Below are 6,148 nucleotides of genomic sequence, written 5' to 3' on the forward strand. Positions count from 1 at the left end.
AACTGTCGCTATTGTGGGGGACGACATAAGCGGCTGAGAAGTGAATGCCCAGCTTGGACTAAAAATTGTGCAAAGTGCGGTAAAAAGAATCATTTTGCAAAAGTATGCAAAGCGGGCGAAGTTCACGGTTTGCAAGAAGACAGTCCCACTAGTTCTGAAGAGGAAGTACTTCGCGTATCCACAAATAATGACAAGAAACGAATATTCGCAACTATGCTACTTGAAGATGGCAGCGCAGTGAAATTCCAGGTAGACAGCGGAGCAACCTTGAAAGTGATTCCTGCGAAGTTCGTTGAAGGCAGGAAGCTCAGCCCAACAACAACAGCTCTGAGAGCTTGGAATAGTTGGAATAGAGCTTGGAATAATTACACCAGTCGGGACCTGCCAACTCTGGATAAGGAATGTAAAGCAACAAAAGACTCGCTCTCTCGTTGAATTTGTTGTGGTAAAAGAAGATTACACACCTCTACTCGGCAAGGATGTGTCCGAAAAAATGGGTCTTCTCACTTTTAACTATGACCTCGTGTCACAAGTATATGTGGAGACAGCTATCTTTGACAAGCACAACGATGTGTTTAATGAAGAACTTGGACATTTGTCAGGAAAGGTACATCTGACCGTGGACCCAACTGTACAATCACAACTATGCACCATCAGCAGAGTGCCGGTGAACATTAAGGCTGAAGTCAAAAAGCGACTTGACAAACTCGAAGCTAATGCTGTAATCACCTCTGTAGATGAGCCGACCCCGTGGGTGAACAGAATGGTCATTGCAGAAAAGAAGTCGGGAGAAATGCGCATCTGCGTAGATCCACAAGCCTTAAACAAAGCATTGCAAAGAGAGGTTCATCCTCTGCCAGTGCTTGATGACCTCTTGCCAGACCTTGCAGAGGCAAAAGTGTTCTCCAGGTTTGATCTCAGAAACGGATACTGGCACTGCGAACTCGACGAAGAATCAAGTTTGCTGACAACTTTTCAAACGCCATTTGGAAGAAAGAGATGGCTCAGACTGCCATTCGGGTTGAAGGTCAGCAGCGAAATATTTCAGAAGCGTCTTCAAATGGCACTACAGGATATGCCTGGTGTAGTCTGTGTGGCCGACGACATTCTAGTCTACGGCGTTGGTTCCACTCAAGGACAAGCGCAAGAAGACCACGATAATAAGGTTGAGAAGCTGCTAAATCGATGCCGTCAAGAGGGCATCAAACTCAACAAAAAGAAATGTGAGCTTAACAAGGCAGAAACTCTCTTTTTGGGACACAGACTTACAAAGAAAGGTCTTGCAGTAGACACAGACAAGGTGAAGGCAATTACATGGATGCTACCACCCCAAGATGTGCAAGGAGTGCAACGATTCTGCGGCATGGCTAACTATCTTTCGCGCTATATGCCACGTCTGTCCAGCGAACTAGAACCGTTGCGGAGACTAACCATGAAAGATACGCCATGGATATGGGGAGCTGAGCAAGATGCAGGCTTCAACAAGGTCAAGAGCATGGTTACGCAAACCCCAGTGCTTGCATACTACGACAACAAAGAGGAGTTGACTATACAATGCGACGCCAGCAAAGACGGACTATGCGCAGTCCTACTACAGGAAGGACATCCATTGGAATTTGCAAGCAGAGCTCTAAGCCAACCAGAGACCAGATATGCTCAGATTGAGAAGGAGATGCTCGCAATCAAATTCGCCCTGCAGAGGTTTCACCAATTCACTTATGGAAGAAAGACAACGGTCATTACTGACCAGATGAAAGATGGTCGTCATTGCAGATACCCTCTTACGAGCATACCTCGAGCAAGACACTGAAAATGAGGAAGCGCCCATTGTGAATGTTATCACACACATACCAGTACGTCCGGCAACGCTGGAAAAGGTGCGCAAAGCCACAGCAGGCGACGCGACATCCCAAGTACTTGCGGAAATGATAACAACGGGATGGCCAGACGATAAAGCGAAGATCCCACCGGAAGCGTTACCATACTTTACGTTTCGCGAAGAGCTGAGTGTGGAAGACGGACAACTATACCGAGGACAAAGGCTGGTAATACCAAAGGAAATACGAACGAAGATCAAACAGAAGCTTCACGCGTCCCACATGGGCATTGAAAGTTGTCTCCGGCGAGCAAGAGAATGTGTATACTGGCCGGGAATCAGGGCTGAACTAACAGAACTTGTACGAGCTTGTGACATTTGCCAGGCACACATGACAAAACAACAAAAGGAACCGCTGATGTCCCACCCTGTTCCAGCAAATCCCTGGGAGAAAATAGGCGTGGACGTAATGGAATGCGCAGGACGTCATTTTCTCGTCATGGTCGACTACCTCAGCAACTTCTGGGAAGTGGATGAACTCCGTTCCACAACGAGTGACGCAGTTATCAGAAAGCTGAAAGCTCACTTCGGCAGATATGGCATTCCGCTAACAGTGTTCACGGATAATGGACCCCAATTTGCCAGCCAGCAGTTCGCCCAGTTCGCGAATGAATGGGACTTTAGGCATCACACGAGCAGCCCACACTACCCGCAATCAAACGGCATGGTGGAGTCTGCAGTGAAAACGGCGAAGAAACTAATAACGAAAGCACTCGAGAGTGGGCGATAACCACAGCTAGCTTTCCTTGACTACAGGAACACACCCCAGCAAGGAACACAAATGTCACCCGCACAAGCATTTCTAGGGCGCAGAACGCGAACCAGACTACCTACAACGGAGGTCCTCTTGCAGCCGAGGTATGGGGCACCACAAATAGCAAAGCAAGCACAACAAAGACGAAGTGCCACTTACTACAACAAGAGTGCGAAGCAGCTCAGTGAGCTACAACCAGGACAGACTGTACGAGTACATCCAGTGGCAAGCACGAGCAAATGGAAGCTCGGGACCATTGCGAGAAAATGTGGACCTGCTGGACACAGAAGACAGCGCTTGCAACACCCCTCCAACAATACAAAAGGAGGAACAGCACCGGCCTACAAGAGATCGAAGACCGCCCCGCCGTTTCAAGGACTTTCTGTTTCACTAAGCTTTCAGTTATGTTGCATTTATTTAAAGAAGACAAGCGATTTCTTTCAAAGGGGAGGATGTTTAGAGATGTAAGCCAGATGGCATCACTCCTCACGGGCGCATCATATAACACCACTGTTCAGACGCCCTCTGTACGCTCCACAAATATAATATATATATAGTGTGCACGCAAGTGTACCTCTCTCTCTCTGTACGTAGCAATGTAATCAACCAGTTATACAGTTCAATAAACGTCCCTAAGGACACGAAACAGATCGAACGCCGTTTGATCGAAGGCGTTTGACCGAACGCCGCTTGGTCGAAAGCCGTTTGATCGACGCCGTTTGTTCGAAAGATGTTTCTTCGAAGAGAGTTCGAAGCTCGCAGCGTGTCCTTAGCACCTCTTTTTCTGTAACTCTTGACTTGAACATACGGAGCAGGCAATCAGTGTCCTCTCCTTTTTTGTTTGTTTGTTTCTTCCGTTTTTTTTTTTTTTTTTTTTTTCAGCTAAAGAGAGGTGACCACTGGTTATTTGCAGACCTTTGTCATTCACGAACAGCACAGCCTTTTGACTTTTTACTGTCTCCCATCCGAAAGGAAAATAAAATTGAATAGAACAATGCGGAAGTATCCCGCGAAATTGTAACGGGACCCATTACTTCAATCCCCGCTTCACCTCCAGCAATGGGGTAGAGTATCGCCCACAGCGATGAAACTCCCCACCCATCATGCTGAAATAAAGTCATTGTTCTTGTATCCCGCGAACCAGTGGGACACATACCGAAGAAAATGTCTTCAAGTTGGGAGCAGCCAATAAATGGGATAGTGATATGTGCACGAAAGGCACTCGAAGTCTGAATGCTAAGAAGGAAATTTCGCATTAGTATAAAATAAAGATATTGTATTAACAGCCATATAAAACTTTAGTTCAATCTTGTTTAGAGTATGCATCTGCTTCAAACGAACCAATAAAAAATCAAACGACCGCTGCCGTTTCGACCAAACTGTGTTCGATCAAATGGCTTTTGACCAAATGTCCCGCGTTCAATCAAACGGCTTTCGTTCTTGCGGAGAAGATTTCTCTTGGGGACCGGTTCGTCACCGGAACACTGGTTGCAAGGTTGACCCCGTTCCTAAGGGAATGCGTTTCACCGTGTTTTACCAAAGGGATTAGTCCAATGCCCGACCCGGATTCCGAAGACCGCTGACCGTACAAATTTCACGTCTTTGCTAAGGGCACGGAGAGCATGGAAGTGACGAAAACTCAGCGTGGGGCTCCGTTGCTATTCTACCAGGGATTTTCCTACACAGTTAGTAGAAAGTGCAGTTCTGGTATTTATTGGGTATGTCGAGATCGTGCTATCTGCAAGGCAAAGATAACTACTGACGAGTCCATTAGCGTTGTAGTGCGAGTAACTGGTACTCACACTCATGCTGAAGATCCAACTGAAATCAACCTTCTCAAAGTCCGTCAGATCATGAAGAGAAAAGCAGGTAGGATATTATTTCTTTTTGTATGCTGGGAAGGTGGCAGTGTGGCTGTTTTTTTATGCATTCTTGCATTGCAGAGAATGGAAGCGACCCACCTCATCGGATCCTACTTGATGCCGCCGCCACCGTCAGTGAGCATGGGAGGCAATCACAAGGCCGAAGTTCAAAAGGCCGATAATTCAGAAGGCCGAAAATTCAGAAAGCCGAAATTTCAGAAGGCCGAAGACTCAAAAGACCGAAAACTTGCAGGACCGATACAAAAAAAGGTAAAATAAAAAAATAATAATAAAAAAAGAAAAATACGTTTGTTTTTTTTTTTTCTTTCTTTTTTTCACCTTGTGGCGTTCTTTCAGTTCCTGCATGTTCACGTGAATGCACGTCATACTGCCGAAAATAAAGGTAGGGGCCGGGTTTACGGAGGCATAGAAACTGAGCCACAGCAGTAGAAGAATGACACATTTTCCGAAAAGGGCACAAAACTTATGAAGGAAGCTAATTGTAGTTGGTACAGAACACATACTGCGAATGGATAACAAAGGATTAGTCGGTCGTTAACAGGCCGTTGGCCGTATCCTTCTTGAACACTACGGGATGTTAACCCCAGGCGAGTCCAAGTTTCGGACACATGTGGAAGTGTTCCAGCAAAGAACAGAAAAGCCCCTTTTGGAGTGGTACAGGCCATGGACCTGGGGCAGAAAGGGGAGAAGATTCATGTCCCATAAATGGTCGTGAGCTTCATGGTTAGATCACCATAGTTCCAGCAAGGAATGGTCATGGATGTCACGATGTCAATGCGCCAGTTGTCCTCGCAAAAGGGAAAAACGAAGATTGGCTGCCAAGATGGGTATGTGTACATTCTCGACCGAAAAGCTGGGCACCGGCATTACTGGCGTTGTGAACTGAAGACCGAATGCAACGGCCGCGTTATTACGGAATTCCTCAACGGCCAGCACGTGCTGGTAAAGAAGACAAAGTGTCACCTCCACGCCCCAGCCATATGCAGAGGAGACGTCATGGACGTGAGGACGATACGGAACCTAGCGCCAATTTCTCGAGAACCGCCAGCGAGGATTGTGCAGCAGGCATCGAACGCAATGATCAGCTCTGCAAGACAACAACTGCCGACCGAGAACGCGCTGAAGCAGCTGGTCCGGAGGACAAGAAACGCTGGCCGTCCACGTGAACCGGAGTCGCTTGATGACCTAGAGCTCGAGGATGACTGCAAGTTTACACTTCAAGGCAAGTTATTCCTTCGGTGCAACGTCACTTGTGACGACGGCGCAAGGGTCATCGTATTTACCACAGACGAAAGCATACGCCATCTCGCATCGGACTTGGCTGATGGACTGAACATTCAAGACAGTGTCGAGGTTATTCGAGCAGCTCTACACCGTTCACGGTTACGTTCAGGGATCCCTCTTCCCACTTGTATTTTGCCTGATGTCACGCGGGACTCAACTGGCCTACCAGCAACTTGTACGCGAGATGACTGACATTGCAGCAGAGCAGCAAATATTACTGTGCCCAACGACAGTTCTTGTCGACTTCGAGGTAGCAGCTATCAATGCTGTTCGCGTCGAGCTGCCCGACGCTAGCATCCATGGATGCTTTTTCCACCTGTGCCAAATTCTATGGCGAAGGGTGCAGAACCT

The sequence above is a fragment of the Ornithodoros turicata genome, chromosome 2, assembly GCF_037126465.1.
Source record: "Ornithodoros turicata isolate Travis chromosome 2, ASM3712646v1, whole genome shotgun sequence".
NCBI lineage: Eukaryota > Metazoa > Arthropoda > Arachnida > Ixodida > Argasidae > Ornithodoros > Ornithodoros turicata.